At 39.0% G+C, this 25,337-nt stretch overlaps 1 long non-coding RNA gene across 1 annotated transcript in view; it reads right to left on the bottom strand.

The window, feature by feature from the left end:
* The window catches only part of LOC129054745 (uncharacterized), a 444,081-nt gene that overhangs the window by 251,383 nt on the left and 167,361 nt on the right, over positions 1-25,337 (bottom strand). The window lies entirely within an intron of this gene.

Below are 25,337 nucleotides of genomic sequence, written 5' to 3'. Positions count from 1 at the left end.
TCTATGACTCATTTTAAACCTCATCTCCTCATAAGCCCATCCCTGGTCACTCCAGCCTTCACTGAACTCTTCTTTTTTAACTTGGTCACTCCCTCTTCCTGTCCTCCACCACATTTAATTATATGAACTAGTTTATAGCTTATCAAAAGCAGTATAAAATTGGGATTAAGAGCATAGAAACCAGAATCAAATTGACTCAGATCAGGTCCTGGCTTGATCATTTACCAGCTGCATGATATTTGGGAAGTTGCCCTCTTTCTAAACCTCAGCTTCTTTATCTGTAAAATGAGGATAATAAAAGTTTCTGCTTTGTAGAATTATTGCATAGATTAAATGACATAATCCATTTAAAGCAATTATTATGGTGCTTAGAATTTATTAAGGCATTTTATAAAAGTTGACAAAAATCAGTGTGACAGCCTTGCCTCTGTTTATGACTCTAAGTAACTTGAAGGCAGGGAGGGCAGCTTCTTTTATATCATTGACCACCTCCCCCAGTCCAAAGCCTGATAGTATCACCTAGGAGATGGACTGATATCTATAGTATTCAAAAATAAAAAGAGCTGGGTGTGGTAGCTCACGCCTATAATCCAAGCACTTTGGGAGGCTGAGATGGGAGGATTGCTTGAGCTTAGGAGTTCAAGACGAGCCTGGACAACATAGCAAGACCTTGTCTCTGCTGAAAAAAAAAAAAAAAAAAAAACAGCTGACCATGGTGGCCTGCAGTCCCAGCTACTAGGGAGGCTGGGATGAGAGAATCACTTGAGCCTGGAAGATTCAGGCAGCAGTGAGGTGTGATCTTGACGCTGCACTCCAGCCTGGGCATCAAAGCAAGACCCTGACTCAAATAAATAAATAAATAAATACATACATACATACATACATACATACATACATACATACAAGTGAGTGTAGCACAAATAAATCTTATTACAGACTCAGGTATGTCACATGTCCACATTTTCTTTGTCATCTTCAATCTGATAACAGCTTCATTCTACTGTACTGAAGAAAATTCAGTGTTAGTCATTATTGCCCCTACAGGGAGAAGAGGTCCCAAGGTGTTGTGTAGCACCGGAGTGTCAGGGAATTCTCACACTCTTCACACTGGTCCCTCCTGAGATGCCCAGTGAGCCAGTCCATAAGATTCCTGTAGGTCACAGGCAGCTTAGCTGCTTCTCTGCTTTGCATGGAATATAGAAAACTAGACCACATTTGGAACTCCTAAACTCAGGATGCAACTCCCAGTGCTTCCGTTCGTCATCGCTTCTGAGATTTTGTCACCTCTCCAGGACTTTGCCAGAAGTGGGATATGAGCCCCATTCCAAATGGACCTATTATTCTCTTTTGCCATCTCAGCCAAAAGGATGACCCTTCCTGGACTCCCTGCCTTAAAAAATAATTCCCTCTCTCTCTCCATACTTTCAGGGCCGCCTAATTACAGCTTAAATGGGGTAATGACTTTAATAAGTTTAGGATTCTGCTCTCAACCCTACCAAAAGAAAAAAAAAAACCATTCTCTGAGGCAGGGGACTATTAAGGGCCTGGTCCCCCATGTGAAGTGATGAAAGAAAAAAATGAAGGGATCATAAGCACAAAATAATATTTTAATAAACTATCCCTCCCAAAAAGCCAAGGGGAATCACTTTGCGCCAACACAAAAAGATCAAAGCACAAAATAAAGTGATGCTGGAATGCTGACAGCATATTCTTCTCTTGAGTCAGATGAGACCTTTTCTCTAAAGTTTTGGCCTTGAGAAAAAGAATGGGCCTTCGGTCAAGATTAGGATTCCCTCTGTCTTCTTTCCAAATTTTAGGGAACTTTTGGATTGTTACACTAAGAGTGCCATCCATGCAAGCAAAGCACATCTTGCCTCTTGAAAGAACAAAGGCGCATAAAGGCCATAAAAATTGCTCATAAGTCTTCTTAGACATCAAAGGACTCTTACCAACAACATGCAGATGACTAAGTGAAAGTAAATCAGGAACATATGGATTCAGATTCTCTTGAAATACACATGGGTTTAGAAACTAGGTGAAGAAGGAATTGCTTAGGGCCAAATGCATCTTGGATATTCTAAATACATGTGTGTGGTTATCACCACTAACATCCACCCACCCACCCTCACATACACACTTAGAAATATTTGTTGCATGAATTAGAGACCTAGAAAATGTTAAGACTCCTAGAGATCACACATCATGGGAGAGTCATAGCAATTTACCCGAGGTTAGATTAATTCAACAAATGATTTTTCTTATGTTTTCAGCAAAGGGGAAAAAGGAAGAAAAAGTTTATTGTTAATTCAAAATAAACAACAAAAAACTTTTTATTTGGTTTCTGATTTCAAGAATAAATATATATCTACTTTGTTGGGCTGAGTTTCCCTAACTGTAAAACATAGGAAGTGGAGTGATTGATCTCAGAAATACTTGAAAATGTCTTTACCCACGGACCTGTTTTTCATCTGCTTATTTTTCCTTGTTCTTCCTTTTCTAACAGGACCATACGCAAATTTTTATAGCAATAATAAAAAGACCTGAAAGTTTAGCTTTAACATGTCTCACATACAAGCCTGGCCCCAGGAAAAACCCAAAGTAGGTGAAAAGGAGCCTTGGGTTACCCACCCACTCCCTTTTTTTCTGCCTCTCTTCTCTTGGAACAGCGATACAAACACCACACCCCAGCAGCTTAAGCAGACCATCAGAAAACCCACACTATCTCTTTCATAAATTAGTGGTACTGTAGGACTTTTCAGAAAATTGATTAGTGACACATTCAGGAACACTAAGACCTAAGTCTGAAATTACGAGTTTAGGAATTGGAGGGAGTAAGGTAAGATATGTTATTACATATCCTTGTTAATAAAGTGACAGAAAAAGTTACTACCAGTATCAGGCAGATTAAATATGTACTGAAGACTTCTTTCCAAATCCAGTTTTCTCATTCATAACATTCTGGCTACCCGAAACCTGAATCAACACATTATAAGAAAGCCTATTTGGCTTCTGAGGAGGAAGCAAAGATATTTATGTACTAAAACTATTATTCAGCAGCTCTCCAATTCCATTGTGACTATTTAAATACAATTGCAATTATTTCACAATCATCCATTTCTAGAGTGTGAATGAAGCAGATAATAATTCAGGTCTGCATTTGAAACTGAGGTCTAAGCTCTCTCTGAGAGTCAATGATATTATGAGGTCAGTGCAAAAGTAATTACGGTTTTGCCATTTTAATTGTGGCAGAAAACCACAATTACTTTTGCACCAAAAGTAATTGGAACCTATATCAGTTCTGAATGTAGAACTTAGTTTTAACTTAATGACATACGTAAACCCAGACACAGTGCTAATTCAAAACCATTGACTCTACCAAGATGCATGACCTATACGTGATGGTTTTCTTAAACCTGAGAAAATTGCTTCTAACATATGGATCCCAATTACTGTGGATGAAATTTCATGGCATAAATATTCTAATGAACTTAAAATGAACTAACATGGTCTTCCCTTTACCAGGTAAACCATGTTAGTTTTTCCCACAATATGCTCCCATACCACCTTGTACTTCCTTATTGTAACACTGAAAACTGTAAGATCTAAGAAGGAAAGAGAGGGTGATTATCTTGTTATCAATTGTATTTTAGAGCCTAGACAGTGCATGACATAAATAATAAATATTTGCTGAATATACATTACAAATACATAAATTTTATTTCGGAGCTCTGTTACTTTAATTGGTACTAAATAATTTTTGCTAATTCTCCCAACAACCTAGCCATCTCTGTCCTTCTAGTTTACAAACATCATAATTAAACATTAGATTTGGTTCCTTTGTGTCTTCAAAGGGCACTGTAAGGCATTTATTTTATCCTCTCCATATTTGATTTGAGAGAGCAGCACTAATTTTATTTCATAGATGACAAGCCTGGGGCAAAATCTTCTATATCTGGTCCCAGGAAACAAACACAGTCTCTGAATAATAAAAATGAAAGTGGGGCCAGACTCAGTGGCTCATACCTGTAATTTCAGTGCTTTGGGAGGCCAAGATGTTAGGACTGCTTGAGGCTAGGAGTTCAAGACTAGTCTGGGCAACATAGGGAGACCCTGTTTCTACTAATAAAAAAAAAAAAATTAGCTGGGCAGGCTACTGTAATCCTAGCAACTTGGGAGACTGAAGCAGGAGAATCGCTTGAGCCTGGTAGTTTGAGCCTGCAGTAAGTTGTGATCACACCATTGCGCTCGAGCTTGGGCAATAGAGCAAGATCTTATCTCTAAAATAATTAATAATTTTTTTTAATGAAGGAGAGAACTCAAGAAATCTTGATTTTTAATTCCATTTGTAATTTCTTACAAGGAAGAGAATCTTAAAATGCTTCCTGTGGAGGCCAAGCTTTGAGGATGTGCCTTTGCAGACACACAAACAAAATTAAAATCTGACAATGAAAATGCACTTAAAGAATCATCCAAAGTAAAAAAAAAAAAAAAAAAAAAAAAATAGAATAAAAAATACACATAGAGAAGCATACTGTAACACTGAGGTGGTCAAGGTGGAGTTTACTAAAGCCTGCTCTGTTGGCATTCCAAAGCATGTCATGATGGCACGGAGCTGAATAATAAGATTTGTATCCTTATGTGAAAAATAAAGTTCAGATAAAAAAGAAGGTACATGAAGAAGTAATTTAAAGTCCCCCACTAGTGCATTTCTTTACAAATCAATTGGCCAAAGATAAAAGGTATTGCAGAGCTTTCCTTGCTCATTTTTATATAACTTCATGGAAGAAAAGATAGATTTGTTACTTTGTAAAAACACTGTACACAGACAAAATAGAAAAAACTTTTGAGCATTTAGTCCCATTTTTAATATAGCATCAGTCTGAAAAATGATGTGACACACAGGAGCTAAAGCTTCTATTAAAATGGTTACTAAAGGCCGGGCACGGTGGCTCACGTCTGTAATCCTAGCACTTTGGGAGACCGAGGCGGGTGGATCACAAGGTCAGGAGATCGAGACCATCCTGGCTAACATGGTGAAACCCCATCTCTGATAAAAATACAAAAAATTAGCCGGGCATGGCGGCGGGTGCCTGTAGTCCCAGCTACTGGGGAGGCTGAGGTAGGAGAATGGCATGAACCCGGGAGGCGGAGTCTGCAGTGAGCCGAGATTGCACCACTGCACTCCAGCCTGCCTGGGTGACAGAGCGAGACTCCATCTCAAAAAAAAAATAAATAAATAAATAAAATGGTTACTAAAAGCCGGGTGCAGTGGCTCTCGCCTGTAATCCCAGCACTTTGGGAGGCTGAGGTGGACAGATGACGAGGTCAGGAGTTCGAGGCCAGCCTGACGAACATGGTGAAATCCCGTCTCTACTAAAAATACAAAAATTAGCTGGGCATGGTGGCATGCTCCTGTAATCCCAGCTACTCAGGAGGCTGAGGCAGGAGAATCGGTAGAACCCAGGAGGCAGAAGTTGCAGTGAGCCAAGATGGCGCCACTGCACTCCAGCCTGGGTGACAGAGCAAGTCTTTGTCTCAAAAAAAAAAAAAAAAAAAAAAAAGTTTACTAAAATATATTCAACTATGTGTTGTGTAGATGAGCCCTGATGTTGTATGCCAGGATATTCAAATAGAGCTGGACAAGCCAGACAAATAAATGTTCTCTTTATATTTTCTAGTTTGGGAATTATCTGTGATTCTAATGGCCTAGAATAGTATAATTCACATTTCATAGGGAACTTAACTAGGTATGTTAATCAAAATAAGCATATGTATTATATGATTATTTCAAATGAAAATGCAGATGTATGTTTGTTTATAAAATAAACCTCATTAGCTAAGCATATTCCAAACACAATATGATTCCACTACCTGATAGCTTAAATAAGTGGAACAAATTCAGTTTGGCATGTTACGGTTATAATGTCATAGGACTTACAACTACAGATATGTTATGGGGAATGACACAAACTAAGTCTTTGAATATAATATGCTAAGCATAAATATCTGTAAAACTGACTGGTGGAAATTTTTTGAATTTCTAACAAGCAAAGGCACTAAAATATATAAAGTATATAAATTACTATTTTAAATTTTTCTTGATGATATAAAGAATATTAGAAACATATATCCCTATAAAAGAAGTGAATATGACTGACTTAGGCATATGAGCATGAACTTACTCTTAGTTGGAAGCTTACTAATGAGGGTGTATGACAGTTCATATACTCTGGCATTGATTTAACTTTGGTGTTAACAGTTTCTACCACCTCTTTCAAGGTTTTGATTCAGTTCAATTGAAAATACTTCTGAAATTGCAAAACAAACCATTTAAACACTGGTATGACTTGTAAGCATTTAATTGTAACATTCCAACATTGTCAAAACAAATAAAATATAAAAATAAATTCAATGATGAGACTGATAAAAACTTCAATTGCTGTTTACAATCCCAGTTTTATTTTTTTTTATTTTTATTATTTCTTTATTATTATTATACTTTAGGTTTTAGGGTACATGTGCGCAATGTGCAGGTTAGTTACATATGTATACATGTGCCATGCTGGTGCACTGCACCCACTAACTCGTCATCTAGCATTAGGTATATCTCCCAATGCTATCCCTCCCCCCTCCCCCCACCCCACAACAGTCCCCAGAGTGTGATGATCCCCTTCCTGTGTCCATGTGTTCTCATTGTTCAATTCCCACCTATGAGTGAGAATATGCGGTGTTTGGTTTTTTGTTCTTGCGATAGTTTACTGAGAATGATGATTTCCAATTTCATCCATGTCCCTATAAAGGACATGAACTCATCATTTTTTATGGCTGCATAGTATTCCATGGTGTATATGTGCCACATTGTCTTAATCCAGTCTATCATTGTTGGACACTTGGGTTGGTTCCAAGTCTTCACTATTGTGAATAATGCCGCAATAAACATACGTGTGCATGTGTCTTTATACCAGCATGATTTACAGTCCTTTGGGTATATACCCAGTAATGGGATGGCTGGGTCAAATGGTATTTCTAGTTCTAGATCCCTGAGGAATCGCCACACTGACTTCCACAATGGTTGAACTAGTTGACAGTCCCATCAACAGTGTAAAAGTGTTCCTATTTCTCCACATCCTCTCCAGCACCTGTTGTTTCCTGACTTTTTAATGATTGCCATTCTAACTGGTATGAGATGGTATCTCATTGTGGTTTTGATTTGCATTTCTCTGATGGCCATTGATGGTGAGCATTTTTTCATGTGTTTTTTGGCTGCATAAATGTCTTCTTTTGAGAAGTGTCTGTTCATGTCCTTCGCCCACTTTTTGATGGGGTTGTTTGTTTTTTTCTTGTAAATTTGTTTGAGTTCATTGTAGATTCTGGATATTAGCCCTTTGTCAGATGAGTAGGTTGCAAAAATTTTCTCCCATTTTGTAGGTTGCCTGTTCACTCTGATGGTAGTTTCTTCTGCTGTGCAGAAGCTGTTTAGTTTAATTAGATCCCATTTGTCAATTTTGGCTTTTGTTGCCATTGCTTTTGGTGTTTTAGACATGAAGTCCTTGCCCATGCCTATGTCCTGAATGGTAATGCCTAGGTTTTCTTCTAGGGTTTTTATGGTTTTAGGTCTAACGTTTAAGTCTTTAATCCATCTTGAATTGATTTTTGTATAAGGTGTAAGGAAGGGATCCAGTTTCAGCTTTCTACATATGGCTAGCCAGTTTTCCCAGCACCATTTATTAAATAGGGAATCCTTTCCCCATTGCTTGTTTTTCTCAGGTTTGTCAAAGATCAGATAGTTGTAGATATGCGTCGTTATTCCTGAGGGCTCTGTTCTGTTCCATTGATCTATATCTCTCTTTTGGTACCAGTACCATGCTGTTTTGGTTACTGTAGCCTTGTAGTATTGTTTGAAGTCAGGTAGCGTGATGCCTCCAGCTTTGTTCTTTTGACTTAGGATTGACTTGGCGATGCGGGCTCTTTTTTGGTTCCATATGAACTTTGAAGTAGTTTTTCCAATTCTGTGAAGAAAGTCATTGGTAGCTTGATGGGGATGGCATTGAATCTGTAAATTACCTTGGGCAGTATGGCCATTTTCACGATATTGATTCTTCCTACCCATGAGCATGGAATGTTCTTCCATTTGTTTGTATCCTCTTTTATTTCCTTGAGCAGTGGTTTGTAGTTCTCCTTGAAGAAGTCCTTCACATCCCTTGTAAGTTGGATTCCTAGGTATTTTATTCTCTTTGAAGCAATTGTAAATGGGAGTTCACTCATGATTTGGCTGTTTGTCTGTTGTTAGTGTATAAGAATGCTTGTGATTTTTGTACATTGATTTTGTATCCTGAGACTTTGCTGAAGTTGCTTATCAGCTTAAGGAGATTTGGGGCTGAGACAATGGGGTTTTCTAGATATACAATCATGTCATCTGCAAACAGGGACAATTTGACTTCCTCTTTTCCTAATTGAATACCCTTGATTTCCTTCTCCTGCCTAATTGCCCTGGCCAGAACTTCCAACACTATGTTAAATAGGAGTGGTGAGAGAGGGCATCCCTGTCTTGTGCCAGTTTTCAAAGGGAATGCTTCCAGTTCTTGCCCATTCAGTATGATATTGGCTGTGGGTTTGTCATAGATAGCTCTTATTATTTTGAGATACGTCCCATCAATACCTAGTTTATTGAGCGTTTTTAGCATGAAGCATTGTTGAATTTTGTCAAAGGCCTTTTCTGCATCTATTGAGATAATCATGTGGTTTTTGTCTTTGGTTCTGTTTATATGCTGGATTACATTTATTGATTTGCGTATATTGAACCAGCCTTGCATCCCTGGGATGAAGCCTACTTGATCATGGTGGATAAGCTTTTTGATGTGATGCTGGATTCAGTTTGCCAGTATTTTATTGAGGATTTTTGCATCAATGTTCATCAAGGATATTGGTCTAAAATTCTCTTTTTTGGTTGTGTCTCTGCCAGGCTTTGGTATCAGGATGATGCTGGCCTCATAAAATGAGTTAGGGAGGATTCTCTCTTTTTCTATTGATTGGAATAGTTTCAGAAGGAATGGTACCAGTTCCTCCTTCTACCTCTGGTAGAATTCGGCTGGTCCTTGACTTTTTTTGGTTGGTAAGCTATTGATTATTGCCACAATTTCAGTTCCTGTTATTGGTCTATTCAGAGATTCAACTTCTTCCTGGTTTAGTCTTGGCAGAGTGTATGTGTCGAGGAATTTATCCATTTCTTCTAGATTTTCTAGTTTATTTGCATAGAAGTGTTTGTAGTATTTTCTGATGTTAGTTTGTATTCCTGTGGGATCAGTGGTGATATCCCCTTTATCATTTTTTATTGCATCTATTTGATTCTTCTCTCTTTTTTCCTTTAGTAATCTTGCCAGCGGTCTATCAATTTTGTTGATCCTTTCAAAAAACCAGCTCCTGGATTCATTAATTTTTTGAAGGGTTTTTTGTGTCTCTATTTCCTTCAGTTCTGCTCTGATTTCAGTTATTTCTTGCCTTCTGCTAGCTTTTGAATGTGTTTGCTCTTGCTTTTCTAGTTCTTTTAATTGTGATGTTAGGGTGTCAATTTTGGATCTTTCCTGCTTTCTCTTGTGGGCATTTAGTGCTATAAATTTCCCTCTACACACTGCTTTGAATGCGTCCCAGAGATTCTGGTATGTTGTGTGTTGGTTCTCGTTGGTTTCAAAGAACATCTTTATTTCTGCCTTCATTTCGTTATGTACCCAGTAGTCATTCAGGAGCAGGTTGTTCAGTTTCCATGTAGTTGAGCGGTTTTGAGTGAGATTCTAATCCTGAGTTCTAGCTTGATTGCACTGTTATCTGAGAGATAGTTTGTTATAATTTCTGTTCTTTTACATTTACTGAGGAGAGCTTTACTTCCAACTATGTGGTCAGTTTTGGAATAGGTGTGGTGTGTTGCTGAAAATAATGTATATTCTGTTGATTTGGGGTGGAGAGTTCTGTAGATGTCTATTAGGTCTCCTTGGTGCAGAGCTGAGTTCAATTCCTGGGTATCCTTGTTGACTTTCTGTCTCGTTGATCTGTCTAATGTTGACAGTGGGGTGTTAAAGTCTCCCATTATTAATGTGTGAGAGTCTAAGTCTCTTTGTAGGTCACTCAGGACTTGCTTTATGAATCTGGGTGCTCCTGTATTGGGTGCATATATATTTAGGATAGTTAGCTCTTCTTGTTGAATTGATCCCTTTACCATTATGTAATGGCCTTCTTTGTCTCTTTTCATCTTTGTTGGTTGAAAGTCTGTTTTATCAGAGACTAGGATTGCAACCCCTGCCTTTTTTTGTTTTCCATTTGCTTGGTAGATCTTCCTCCATCCTTTTATTTTGAGCCTATGTGTGTCTCTGCACGTGAGATGGGTTTCCTGAATACAGCACACTGATGGGTCTTGAGTCTTTATCCAATTTGCCAGTCTGTGTCTTTTAATTGGAGCATTTAGTCCATTTACATTTAAAGTTAATATTGTTATGTGTGAATTTGATCCTGTCATTATGATGTTAGCTGCTTATTTTGCTCATTAGTTGATGCAGTCTCTTCCTAGTCTCGATGGTCTTTACATTTTGGCATGATTTTGTAGTGGCTGGTACCGGTTGTGCCTTTCCATGTTTAGTGCTTCCTTCAGGAGCTCTTTTAGGGCGGGCCTGGTGGTGACAAAAATCTCTCAGCATTTGCTCGTCTGTAAAGTATTTTATTTCTCCTTCACTTATGAAGCTTAGTTTGACTGGATATGAAATTCTGGGTTGAAAATTCTTTTCTTTAAGAATGTTGAATATTGGCCCCCACTCTCTTCTGGCTTGTAGAGTTTCTGCTGAGAAATCCGCTGTTAGTCTGATGGGCTTCCCTTTGAGGGTAACCCGACCTTTCTCTCTGGCTGCCCTTAACATTTTTTCCTTCATTTCAACTTTGGTGAATCTCACAATTATGTGTCTTGGAGTTGCTCTTCTCGAGGAGTATCTTTGTGGTGGTCTCTGTATTTCCTGAATCTGAATGTTGGCCTACCTTGCTAGATTGGGGAAGTTCTCCTGGATAATATCCTGCAGAGTGTTTTCCCACTTGGTTCCATTCTCCCCGTCACTTTCAGGTACACCAATCAGATGTAGATTTGGTCTTTTCACATAGTCCCTTATTTCTTGGAGGCTTTGCTCATTGCTTTTTATTCTTTTTTCTCTAAACTTCCCTTCTCGCTTCATTTCATTCATTTCATCTTCCATCGCTGATATCTTTTCTTCCATTTGATTGCATCGGTTCCTGAGGCTTCTGCATTCTTCACGTAGTTCTCGAGCCTTGGTTTTCAGGTCCATCAGCTCCTTTAAGCACTTCTCTATATTGGTTATTCTAGTTATATATTCTTCTAAATTTTTTTCAAAGTTTTCAACTTCTTTGCCTTTGGTTTGAATATCCTCCCGTAGCTCAGAGTAATTTGATCATCTGAAGCCTTCTTCTCTCAGCTCGTCAAAGTCATTCTCCGTCCAGCTTTGATCCGTTGCTGGTGAGGAACTGCATTCCTTTGGAGGAGGAGAGGTGCTCTGCTTTTTAGAGTTTCCAGTTTTTCTGCTCTGTTTTTTCCCCATCTTTGTGGTTTTATCTACTTTTGGTCTTTGATGATGGTGATGTACAAATGGGTTTTTGGTGTGGATGTCCTTTCTGTTTGTTAGTTTTCCTTCTAACAGACAGGACCCTCAGCTGCAGGTCTGTTGGAGTACCCAGCCAGCCGTGTGAGGAGTCAGTCTACCCCTGCTGGGGGGTGCCTCCCAGTTAGGCAGCTCAGGGGTCAGGGGTCAGGGACCCACTTGAGGAGGCAGTCTGCCTGTTCTCAGATCTCCAGCTGCATGCTGGGAGAACCACTGCTCTCTTCAAAGCTGTCAGACTGGGACATTTAAGTCTGCAGAGGTTACTGCTGTCTTTTTGTTTGTCTGTGCCCTGCCCCCAGAGGTGGAGCCTACAGAGGCAGGCAGGCCTCCTTGAGCTGTGGTGGGCTCCACCCAGTTCGAGCTTCCCAGCTGCTTTGTTTACCTAAGCAAGCCTGGGCAATGGCGGGCGCCCCTCCCCCAGCCTCGCTGCCGCTTTGCAGTTTGATCTCAGACTGCTGTGCTAGCAATCATCGAGACTCCGTGGGCATAGGACTCTCTGAGCCAGGTGCGGGATACAATCTCCTGGTGCGCTGTTTTTTAAGCCTGTCGGAAAAGCTCAGTATTCGGGTGGGAGTGACTTGATTTTCCAGGTGCCGCCTGTCACCCCTTTCTTTGACTAGGAAAGGGAACTCCCTGACCTCTTGCACTTGCCGAGTGAGGCAATGCCTAGCCCTTCTTCGGCTCGCTCACGGTGCGCGCACCCACTGACCTGCGCCCACTGTCTGGTACTCCCTAGTGAGATGAACCCGGTACCTCAGATGGAAATGCAGAAATCACCCGTCTTCTGCGTCGCTCACGCTGGGAGCTGTAGACCGGAGCTGCTCCTATTCGGCCATCTTGGCTCCTCCTCTGCAAATCCTACAATCCCAGTTTTAAAGTTCAGGTGCTATTCCAAATAGCCAGATTGTTCTCATTGATTTATTTATAACAAGTTAGTGTTATGAATTACATGCATAAAATAATTTTATACATATACATATGAAAAATATATACCTTGTAATTTGCAATTCCACCTAATACTTCAGTCTTTAAGGGTTTATAATTGATAAAAAATTCTTGAAAACCACTAACCTGATCAAAACTCCTCTTTTGACAGATGATGTAAGGAAGGTTGGAAGACTAAAAATCTGCAAAATGTCAGTGAGTTAGTGTTTCTGGGCTTCTCCAAGTCTTTAATATGCAAAAGTAATTGTGAATTTCCACAAAGGATGCTATTCTATTGTCTTAGTTTGGGATCCCCCAGAAGCAGACCATAAGAAGAGGATTCTAATGCTAGTGGTATTTGGAGGAGGTGCAGAAAACAAGGGTAGGGAATGGAAAAGTGAAAAAGGAAGTAAAGACAAGCAATCAAGGGTGTGTTATAAAGTCACCAGGTACTGAGGGCAACTGGAGCGTAATTCCACAGGGAAATGCTGGGACACAGGTTAGAATCTCTACCTTAGATCTATTCCATCTGAGGGGCAAGAAAGCTCTGGATTTATATAACAACTGCTGTCAGGCATTGGAAGGGTTTTGCTCCAGAAGTGGGTGAATTCTGGGTACTTTCAGCACAGGCAGTGGGAAGTCAGCTCCAGCATGGAAGTGGGAAGTCCTGAGGAATCCCTGCAGAGCCCTAAGAGTAGCTGCTATAAGTCAATAGTGTTTCCCAAACTCATTTGATGACAGAACTCCTTTATTTATGCAGCCCTAAATAACTTCCATGAAAACTTTAACGTTTTGGAAACACTACAGTCATACAGTGTTCTAATGAATCCTATAATATAGTGTTTTCATACATATTATCTAACTTGTGTCTCAGAAACCTATGTATTATTATCTCCATTGTACAGATGAGAAAAACTGAGGTCTAGATGGGTTAATGGTTATTGGTAGACCCAGGGAGCAAACAAGCTTCTGATTTCAAGACTCAAATTATTAAGAACATGAAACTTGCTTCTTTTAGAAAATGCACTATCAAGTAACGCATAAAAGCCTAATATTTAGAGTAATTTTTGTCTTTTTATTCATAAAAGCCTTCCTAAAGAACTTTTGTTCTAATAAATGACCCCACCACCACTACCATATAACAGGTCTAGAAAACTAGTAAATTTAAAATTACTTTTCAGACAACTTTGAATTCCATGGTTATTGCAGAGATACTGAAGCTTGCTGTCACTTTTATGTACTATGCTGTCTATAGTATTACTAATAGGTACCTGAGATAGCCTTATAAATTTAAGCTTTTATGTGGCTTCTATATTTTACAGTATAGGATCACAATTTATAATGATATGATGTATTGTTATAGAAATTGCCAGCTAGCAAAGTCTAAATATATTTTAAAGATTTGCAGTTTCTATGTGTACTGCAGGAAAACAAAACGTCTTCAAAAGCATATAGCTCTATGATTTGAGTCTTTTAAAACTAATATCTGCGTACTTGCTAGCAGGGCTATGTGCCCAGCCCTGCTTTAAGTAATTTACATGTACTAACTCATTTGTCCTCAGAACAGCCCTCTGCGGTTAGATTATCATCTACCTATGTGACAAATGAGAAAACAGGAAAAATTAAATTAGGTAACTTTCTAACTTATACAGTTTATAAGTGGTAACAACAAGATCTGAGCTCACAAAATCTAGCTTCATAAGCCACACTCAGATGCTTTGACTTACTAGACTTACCACAAAATTGCTCGGTGTATTGGCCCACTAAGAATTACTCAGATTTGCATTCTTATTTGATCAAGGTAAAGAAAATTATTTCCAAAACTTCTAAACAATCATTATTAGATAAAACATCATTTAAATGTATGCTTACATTTTGCATAATTACTTCCAACAGACCTCACCCGAACTATCTTAAGTAGAATTTTAATTTCCTGAGTTATCCCTAACATTTTATTCTCAAGAGCTTATTAAAAATTTCACTTACTGAAATAAAATCTTCACATGCATGGTCAGAGTTGCATATGGAAAATGAGAGAGAGGGAGTTCAAGAGAGAGAATACAGATTCTCAGACCTAATTTGAAAGTGTTAATAAGTTGAAAGTCATTCCTGCTAAACTAAAGCAATGGACGTTATTCTGATCACAAGTATATCTTTATTTAACAGATGTTCATCTGAAAGTGTTTCATGTTGGTTTGAGATGTGAGAAGTCACATATTAACTGTTTTTTGTAATTGTTTCCCCATTGACTCAACCTTCTAATGTGCTTTACGTCCTTTCTGAGTGACTGAGGGCATAGATGAAACTTTAAACCTGGAAGTACAGTAGCAAACCTTTGTAAACCAAAGCTTCCTTTAAGAATAGTGAAAATGGCCAGGCACAGTGGTGGCTCACACCTGTAATCCCAGCACTTTGGGAGGCCGAGGCGGGCAGATCACGGGATCAGGAAATCAAGACCATCCTGGCTAACACGGTGAAACCCCATCTCTACTAAAAATACAAAAACAAAATTAGCCAGGTGTGGTGGCAGGCACCTGTAGTCCCAGCTACTCCGGAGGCTATGGTGGGAGAATGGCGTGAACCCGGGAGGCGGAGCTTGCAGTGAGCCAAGATCGCGCCACTGCACTCCAGCCTGGGCGACAGAGTGAGACTCTGTCTCAAAAAAAAAAAAAAGAAAAAAATGAACAGTGATAACATTGTTAGTTGGACAAAGCAGAAATAAGCAGAAAAGAAGTCTTGACGAGAATCCTATAGCCCTACAACACTATACATGAGAGTAAGGAGGCTGCTAATAGAAGGGTTTGGGAAAAAAACACCTTTCAAGAAAATGGAAAGAAACACTGAAAGACTCCAGACACCAATGCGTGAAAGGCTCATGACTCCAAGATCTCTCAAATAAAACTATATTAGCATTGAGATAAACATGCACGCTGTAGTTGAAAAATCAATAAAGGGAAACAACATAAATTACAGGGTGATGAGGTCACTACTTATGCAGTGACATCATGTCAGTAAATTACTTCAATATTAACATCAGTGATTGCACCAGCATTCTACCAACTCAGCTGATACAACCCATCCTACAGTTGCTCATAGGTCTAATGAGTTGCCAAAATCACCAAGGACCAGACACAGCATGGGGAACTGATTATTTCTGAGAGGAACGAAAAAGGTAGTTCAATGTTCAGTCAATGTAGTTAATTTGCACTCTGCTTCTCAAGAAAAAAAAAGACAAACAAATAGTTATCTAAATATGTAGATAATGTAAAGTGATTACAAATGTGAACAGGCTTTTATTGTGTGTGTGTGTGCACGGGCATGTGTGTGTGTGCTCAATGTGAGATTTCAAGCTTAAAAAATATTCTTTATATGTGCATTTGAATATCTGTTTTCTTAGTATGTGGTCATGGATGGGTGTTCTTTTAGTTCTTACAGCAATTTAAGTCTTCAAAGTGACATCAAAAGAAGTTAAGTTGTTCTCTGGCAGAACTTTTTAATAGCTGATATGGTTTGGCTATGTCCCCACCCAAATTTCGACTTGAATTGCATCTCCCAGAATTCCTGCGTGTTGTGGGCGGGTCCCAGGGGGAGATAACTGAATCATGGGGGCCGGTCTTTCCCATGCTATTCTCGTGATAGTCAATAAGTCTCACAAGATCTGATGGGTTTATCAGGGATTTCTGCTTTTGCTTCTTCCTCATTCTGTCTTGCCACCGCCATGTAAGAAGTGGCCTTTCACCCTCTGCCATGATTGTGAGACCTTCCCCAGCCACGTGGAACTGTAAGTCCAATTAAACCTCTTTCATTTATAAATTGCCCAGTCTTGTATATGTCTTTATCAGCAGCATGAACTAATACAACAGTCTACTAATTGCTCATTCAAATATAGGCAATTTGTATTCACAAATATGAATGCAAATGCTTGAAGCCACATGGGCATGTTTGAGAAGCCATACATTAGCTGACACGATTTTTAAAAAATCATTTTGGTATTTCAATATCAACTAGTCTGAAGTCAAATTGACCAAATATTAAGACAGATGAGTATCTGAAGGATAAGACATGTTTCACGGCTTTCTGAAAACAATGACCCAAAAAGCATCACTTGGTTGAAGTTTCTGTGTCTGACTAGTCAAAAGGAAATTAGATAGCCACTCCCATTTTATGATATTGACAGACAGATCTTATCATATATAAGAATAAATACATCTTGGTTCCTGAACCTGAGGAGCTTCCACTCCATCTGCAGGGATTAAAACAAGTTACATCTCACTTGATAAAAATCCTACAGCCTTATAACACTTCATCTGAGGAAAAGGAGGCTGTTAATGGAAATGTTTGGAAAAAATTGTCTTTTAAGAATATTAACAAAAGCACTGGATGAAAGACTCCAGACACCAATGCATAAAAGATCCATGATTTAAGACCTCTCAATACTCAAATTTTGGAAATGATTCAGCACCAAACAGAGGAGACAGAACATAACTGAACCTTCAAGCATAATTATAGATAAGTAACCAGGGAAAAATAAGTTATTCAAAGTAAAAGAACAGCATGGGAATGGGTATGGCAGGTAGGAATGGGGAGAGAACGGGGAATAGTTCCTTGTGATAGTAAATGAGAGATGATATTGGAGAATCATGGAAATGTGTTTGAATAGGTTACACAAAATTAATCCAAAATCATGGATGGTAAAGTTTCTGTTGTTCCAACCATTAGAAAAACCTGTTGTATTCTGAATCACCAATGATCAAAAAAAGGCTTAAAGGTTTATTTTCATTGTTTCTTTATGTCCTGTTACTCCTTTCTTACTAAAATACATTCTTTCATTGAGAATCTGTGAGTGGTAAAGTTTAGCAGCCTTTTTGCAGGGTGGGGTACTGTATTAGTCTGTTCTCACACTGCTATGAAGAAATACCCAAGACTGGGTACTTAATAAAGAAAATAGGTTTAATTGACTCACAGTTCCGGATGGCTGGGGAGACCTCAAGAAGCTTACAATCATGGCAGAAGGCACCTCTTGACAGGGCAGCAGGAGAGAGAATGAGTGCCAGCAAGGGAAATGCCAGATGCTTACAAAACCATAAGATTTCATGAGAACTCACTCATTATCACCAAAACAGTACAGGGGAAACTGCCCCCATGATTCAATTACCCCTGACTGGGTCCCTCCCCTGACACATGAGGATTACGGGAACTACAATTCAAGATGAGACTTGGGTGGGAACACAGCCAAACCATATCAGGATTGTCTTTTTTGTCTTTGAGATTTCTTTTACTTGTTGTTTTTTGTAGTAGTGTTTGGGGTTTAGTTTGGTAGGGGGCATCTAAAATTTTTTTATTTTCTCTTTTTCTTGAATGGTACTTTATCAGATATATTCTAAATTGTGGGAGCTTCCAGTGTCCACTACAGCATGTAAGGAGCTTGGAATTCATCACCTCTACCAATATAACAAGAAAAAAGCTGAATAAAATCAAAATCAACAACTCTCCTTAGAACCATCAGAGAATTAAGGTAAAGAAGAAAATCACTGCCTCCAAAATTGAGGAGACAGGCAGATAGAGAAAACCAAACCTTCCCAGGGTAGAAACCTCTGCAGAAAGTAGTGCCAGTTTAGGAAAACCTAAACTGTAATTAAATTGCTAGAGGCTCAGTGTGGACAAGTTTGAGAGTTAAGAACTAAGGGGTGCCCAGTCTTAGGGTAGTCCCCACACTTACATGGGTTTTATCTTCAAGAATCCTACTAGGTTATCATAATAAAGATTGGAGAAAAATCCTCTTGTGCTGGAGGAAGGGAAATGTAGCCATTTTGAAATATGCCTGGAGTGCTCTCTTCTCTGCCCTCAAGAGAAGCTATTTTACCAGAGAGTTAAAACTATTTTAACTGATCTGGAAAAAGGAAAATACCTAACTCCAGCCCCCACCCCTACAGCCTTCCCTGCCAAACTTCCTGTCCTACCTAAAGGGGAAAAAACAAAACTAAACTGAAAAGCATTTGTGAAGGTCACAGTCCAGGGGCACAGGCTCACTAAAAGACTGAGACATATTTATAGGACTGTAAGCCACATCCCCTCCTCCCTGCTCACCAACACATCTATAGGATTCCCGTTAATCATAGGGAAATATAACTGAAAGAACTGTCCATCTCAGATGTTATCTAAGAAATCTCTACGGAAAGACAAAGACAACAGAGAAGACAAAAATAAAGGTATATGAGGAAATTTGAGCCTCTGAAACCTATTGCTAGAGCAAACAGTAAACAGTTCACACAACTTAACCTCTAGTCAGGTAAACATATAACCTCACACTAAAGGCCTATTTATTTCAGTTACTTTTACTTATACATCATGCTTTCAACAAAAAATTACCAGGCATACTAAAAGTTGAGAAAACACAGCATGAAGAGACATTAGAACTAACTCACACATGGCAGAGATGTTGGAATTATCAGAGAAGACAGGCAATTTAAAACAACTATTCTAAACTGACATTTGAACACATTATTCCATTGTTTTCTTTCCTTTACTGTGGTAGTTATATACACTTTCACCTTAATCATTGTTTCTTTTGTAGGTAATCTGTTTTTTTTTTCTCTGTAGTAGCCATTAATTTTTTTTCTTTGTTTTTTTGTGTGCTATAGTTTTTCTATGATATTTCCAGGTATGGATTAATTTATGTTGTCAGAACTTGTGTCTCTTAAAATAAAAATGATATATTTGATCAATTCTGGAAAATTCTAACCCAATGCTCTTTGAATGTTAGATTCTCTCCTTCTAAAATTTCTTTTAGACATGTTGGAACTTCTTATTCTACCCTAAATATTTGTAAACCTCTCTTCTATATTTTCTATATCATTTTCATCTGAAATGTAATCAACCTAATTTCTTCAGATTGATCTTTCAGTCCATTCTCTCTTAAATTATGTATAATCTGATGTTTAATCTATCTGGTTTTATTTTATAACAATGATTATATTTTATGCCCTTGAAAGTTATTTTTAAAAATATTTTGCAGATATACTACTTTTATGTAATAGCTTCTTCTTTTCTTATACTCGGGTATATATGCTGCATCTGCTGATTAACAATTATAATTATAACTTCAAGTTTTTTGTAACTTTTCTGAGGTCGTCTTCAACCTGAGTTTTTCTTTTTATTATTATTATTATTATTATTATTATTATACTTTAGGTTTTATGGTACATGTGCGCAATGTGCAGGTAAGTTACATATGTATACATGTGCCATGCTGGTGCACTGCACCCACTAACTCGTCACCTAGCATTAGGTATATCTCCCAATGCTATCCCTCCCCCCTCCCCCCACCCCACAACAGTCCCCAGAGTGTGATGTTCCCCTTCCTGTGTCCATGTGTTCTCATTGTTCAATTCCCACCTATGAGTGAGAATATGCAGTGTTTGGTTTTTTGTTCTTGAGATAGTTTACTGAGAATGATGATTTCCAATTTCATCCATGTCCCTATAAAGGACATGAACTCATCATTTTTTATGGCTGCATAGTATTCCATGGTGTATATGTGCCACATTTTCTTAATCCAGTCTATCATTGTTGGACATTTGGGTTAGTTCCAAGTCTTTGCTATTGTGAATAATGCCGCAATAAACATACGTATGCATGTGTCCTTATAGCAGCATGATTTATAGTCCTTTGGGCATATACCCAGTAATGGGATGGTTGGGTCGAATGGAATTTCTAGTTCTAGATCCCTGAGGAATTGCCACACTGACTTCCACAAGGGTTGAACTAGTTGACAGTCCCACCAACAGTGTAAAAGTGTTCCTATTTCTCCACATCCTCTCCAGCACCTGTTGTTTCCTGATTTTTTAATGATTGCCATTCTAACTGGTGTGAGATGGTATCTCATTGTGGTTTTGATTTGCATTTCTCTGATGGCCAGTGATGATGAGCATTTTTTCATGCGTATTTTGGCTGCATAAATGTCTTCTTTGAGAAGTGTCTGTTCATGTCCTTCGCCCACTTTTTGATGGGGTTGTTTGTTTTTTTCTTGTAAATTTGTTGGAGTTCATTGTAGATTCTGGATATTAGCCCTTTGTCAGATGAGTAGGTTGCAAAAATTTTCTCCCATTTTGTAGGTTGCCTGTTCACTCTGATGGTAGTTTCCTTTGCTGTGCAGAAGCTCTTTAGTTTAATTAGATCCCATTTGCCAATTTTGGCTTTTGTTGCCATTGCTTTTGGTGTTTTAGACATGAAGTCCTTGCCCATGCCTATGTCCTGAATGGTAATGCCTAGGTTTTCTTCTAGGGTTTTTATGGTTTTAGGTCTAACGTTTAAGTCTTTAATCCATCTTGAATTGATTTTTGTATAAGGTGTAAGGAAGGGATCCAGTTTCAGCTTTCTACATATGGCTAGCCAGTTTTCCCAGCACCATTTATTAAATAGGGAATCCTTTCCCCATTGCTTGTTTTTGTCAGGTTTGTCAAAGATCAGATACTTGTAGATATGTGGCATTATTTCTGATGGCTCTGTTCTGTTCCATTGATCTATATCTCTGTTTTGGTACCAGTACCATGCTGTTTTGGTTACTGTAGCCTTGTAGTATAGTTTGAAGTCAGGTAGTGTGATGCCTCCAGCTTTGTTCTTTTGGCTTAGGATTGACTTGGCGATGCGGGCTCTTTTTTGGTTCCATATGAACTTTAAAGTAGTTTTTTCCAATTCTGTGAAGAAAGTCATTGGTAGCTTGATGGGGATGGCATTGAATCTGTAAATTACCTTGGGAAGGATGGCCATTTTCACGATATTGATTCTTCCTACCCATGAGCATGGAATGTTCTTCCATTTGTTTGTATCCTCTTTTATTTCCTTGAGCAGTGGTTTGTAGTTCTCCTTGAAGAGGTCCTTCACATCCCTTGTAAGTTGGATTCCTAGGTATTTTATTCTCTTTGAAGCAATTGTGAATGGGAGTTCACTCATGATTTGGCTCTCTGTTTGTCTGTTATTGATGTATAAGAATGCTTGTGATTTTTGTACATTGATTTTGTATCCTGAGACTTTGCTGAAGTTGCTTATCAGCTTAAGGAGATTTTGGGCTGAGACAATGGGGTTTTCTAGATATACTATCAAGTCATCTGCAAACAGGGACAATTTGACTTCCTCTTTTCCTAATTGAATACCCTTGATTTCCATCTCCTGCCTATTTGCCCTGGCCAGAACTTCCAACACTATGTTGAATAGAAGTGGTGAGAGAGGGCATCCCTGTCTTGTGCCAGTTTTCAAAGGGAATGCTTCCAGTTCTTGCCCATTCAGTATGATATTGGCTGTGGGTTTGTCATAGATAGCTCTTATTATTTTGAGATACATCCCATCAATACCTAATTTATTGAGAGTTTTTAGCATGAAGGGTTGTTGAATTTTGTCAAAGGCCTTTTCTGCATCTATTGAGATAATCATGTGGTTTTTGTCTTTGGTTCTGTTTATATGCTGGATTACATTTATTGATTTGCATATATTGAACCAGCCTTGCATCCCAGGGATGAAGCCCACTTGATCATGGTGGATAAGCTTTTTGATGTGCTGCTGGATTCTGTTTGCCAGTATTTTATTGAGGATTTTTGCATCAGTGTTCATCAATGATATTGGTCTAAAATTCTCTTTTTTTGTTGTGTCTCTGCCAGGCTTTGGTATCAGGATGATGCTGGCCTCATAAAATGAGTTAGGGAGGATTCTCTCTTTTTCTATTGATTGGAATAGTTTCAGAAGGAATGGTACCTGTTCCTCCTTGTACCTCTGGTAGAATTCGGCTGTGAACCCATCTGGTCCTTGACTTTTTTTGGTTGGTAAGCCATTGATTATTGCCACAATTTCAGCTCCTGTTATTGGTCTATTCAGAGATTCAACTTCTTCCTGGTTTAGTCTTGGGAGGGTGTATGTGTTGAGGAATTTATCCATTTCTTCTAGATTTTCTAGTTTATTTGCATAGAGGTGTTTGTAATATTCTCTAATGGTAGTTTGTATTTCTGTGGGATTGGTGGTGATATCCACTTTATCATTTTTTATTGCATCTATTTGATTCTTCTCTCTTTTTTTCTTTATTAATCTTGCTAGTGGTCTAACAATTTTGTTGATCCTTTCAAAAAACCAGCTCCTGGATTCATTAATTTTTTGAAGGGATTTTTGTGTCTCTATTTCCTTCAGTTCTGCTCTGATTTTAGTTATTTCTTGCCTTCTGCTAGCTTTTGAATGTGTTTGCTCTTGCTTTTCTAGTTCTTTTAATTATGATGTTAGGGTGTCAATTTTGGATCTTTCCTGCTTTCCCTTGTGGGCATTTAGTGCTATAAATTTCCCTCTACACACTGCTTTGAATGCATCCCAGAGATTCTGGTATGTTGTGTGTTGGTTCTCGTTGGTTTCAAAGAACATCTTTATTTCTTCCTTCATTTCGTTATGTACCCAGTAGTCATTCAGGAGCAGGTTGTTCAGTTTCCACATAGTTGAGCAGTTTTGAGTGAGATTCTTAATCCTGAGTTCTAGCTTGATTGCACTGTGATCTGAGAGATAGTTTGTTATAATTTCTGTTCTTTTACATTTATTGAGGAGAGCTTTACTTCCAAGTATGTGGTCAATTTTGGAATAGGTGTGGTGTGTTGCTGAAAAAAATGTATATTCTGTTGATTTGGGGTGGAGAGTTCTGTAGATGTCTATTAGGTCCGCTTGGTGCAGAGCTGAGTTCAATTCCTGGGTATCCTTGTTGACTTTCTGTCTCTTTGATCTGTCTAATGCTGACAGTGGGGTGTTAAAGTCTCCCATTATTAATGTGTGGGAGTCTAAGTCTCTTTGTAGGTCACTCAGGACTTGCTTTATGAATCTGGGTGCTCCTGTATTGGGTGCATATATATTTAGGATAGTTAGCTCTTCTTGTTGAATTGATCCCTTTACCATTATGTAATGGCCTTCTTTGTCTCTTTTGATCTTTGTTGGTTGAAAGTCTGTTTTATCAGAGACTAGGATTGCAACCCCGGCCTTTTTTTGTTTTCCATTTGCTTGGTAGATCTTCCTCCATCCTTTTATTTTGAGCCTATGTGTGTCTCTGCACGTGAGATGGGTTTCCTGAATACAGCACACTGATGGGTCTTGACTCTTTATCCAATTTGCCAGTCTGTGTCTTTTAATTGGAACATTTAGTCCATTTACATTTAAAGTTAATATTGTTATGTGTGAATCTGATCCTGTCATTATGATGTTAGCTGGTTATTTTGCTCGTTAGTTGATGCAGTCTCTTCCCAGTCTCGATGGTCTTTACATTTCGGTATGATTTTGCAGTGGCTGGTACTGGTTGTGCCTTTCCATGTTTAGCGCTTCATTCAGGAGCTCTTTTAGGGCAGGCCTGGTGGTGACAAAATCTCTCAGCATTTGTTTGTCTGTAAAGTATTTTATTTCTCCTTCACTTATGAAGCTTAGTTTGGCTGGATATAAAATTCTGGGTTGAAAATTCTTTTCTTTAAGAATGTTGAATATTGGCCCCCACTCTCTTCTGGCTTGTAGGGTTTCTGCCGAGAGATCCGCTGTCAGTCTGATGGGCTTCCCTTTGAGGGTAACCCGACCTTTCTCTCTGGCTGCCCTTAACATTTTTCCTTCATTTCAACTTTGGTGAATCTGACAATTATGTGTCTTGGAGTTGCTCTTCTCGAGGAGTATCTTTGTGGCGTTCTCCATATTTCCTGAATCTGAATGTTGGCCTGCCTTGCTAGATTGGGGAAGTTCTCCTGGATAATATCCTGCAGAGTGTTTTCCAACTTGGTTCCATTCTCCCCGTCACTTTCAGGTACACCAATCAGACGTAGATTTGGTCTTTTCACATAGTCCCTTATTTCTTGGAGGCTTTGCTCATTTCTTTTTATTCTTTTTTCTCTAAACTTCCCTTCTCGCTTCATTTCATTCATTTCATCTTCCAGGGCTGATACCCTTTCTTCCATTTGATTGCATCGGCTCCTGAGGCTTCTGCATTCTTCACGTAGTTCTCGAGCCTTGGTTTTCAGCTCCATCAGCTCCTTTAAGCACTTCTCTGTATTGGTTATTCTAGTTATATATTCTTCTAAATTTTTTTCAAAGTTTTCAACTTCTTTGCCTTTGGTTTGAATATCCTCCTGTAGCTCAGAGTAATTTGATCGTCTGAAGCCTTCTTCTCTCAGCTCGTCAAAGTCATTCTCCGTCCAGCTTTGATCCGTTGCTGGTGAGGAACTGCGTTCCTTTGGAGGAGGAGAGGTGCTCTGCTTTTTAGGGTTTCCAGTTTTTCTGCTCTGTTTTTTCCCCATCTTTGTGGTTTTATCTACTTTTGGTCTTTGATGATGGTGATGTACAAATGGGTTTTTGGTGTGGATGTCCTTTCTGTTTGTTAGTTTTCCTTCTAACAGACAGGACCCTCAGCTGCAGGTCTGTTGGAGTACCTGGCCGGCCGTGTGAGGTGTCAGTCTGCCCCTGCTGGGGGGTGCCTCCCAGTTAGGCTGCTCGGGGGTCAGGGGTCAGGGACCCACTTGAGGAGGCAGTCTGCCTGTTCTCAGATCTCCAGCTGCAAGCTGGGAGAACCACTGCTCTCCTCAAAGCTGTCAGACAGGGACATTTAAGTCTGCAGAGGTTACTGCTGTCTTTTTGTTTGTCTGTGCCCTGCCCCCAGAGGTGGAGCCTACAGAGGCAGGCAGGCCTCCTTGAGCTGTGGTGGGCTCCACCCCGTTCGAGCTTCCCAGCTGCTTTGTTTACCTAAGCAAGCCTGGGCAATGGCGGGCGCCCCTC

The sequence above is a fragment of the Pongo abelii genome, chromosome 13 (assembly GCF_028885655.2).
Source record: "Pongo abelii isolate AG06213 chromosome 13, NHGRI_mPonAbe1-v2.0_pri, whole genome shotgun sequence".
In the NCBI taxonomy this organism is placed as follows: Eukaryota; Metazoa; Chordata; class Mammalia; order Primates; family Hominidae; genus Pongo; species Pongo abelii.
This window is presented reverse-complemented; position numbering and strand designations above follow the sequence as displayed.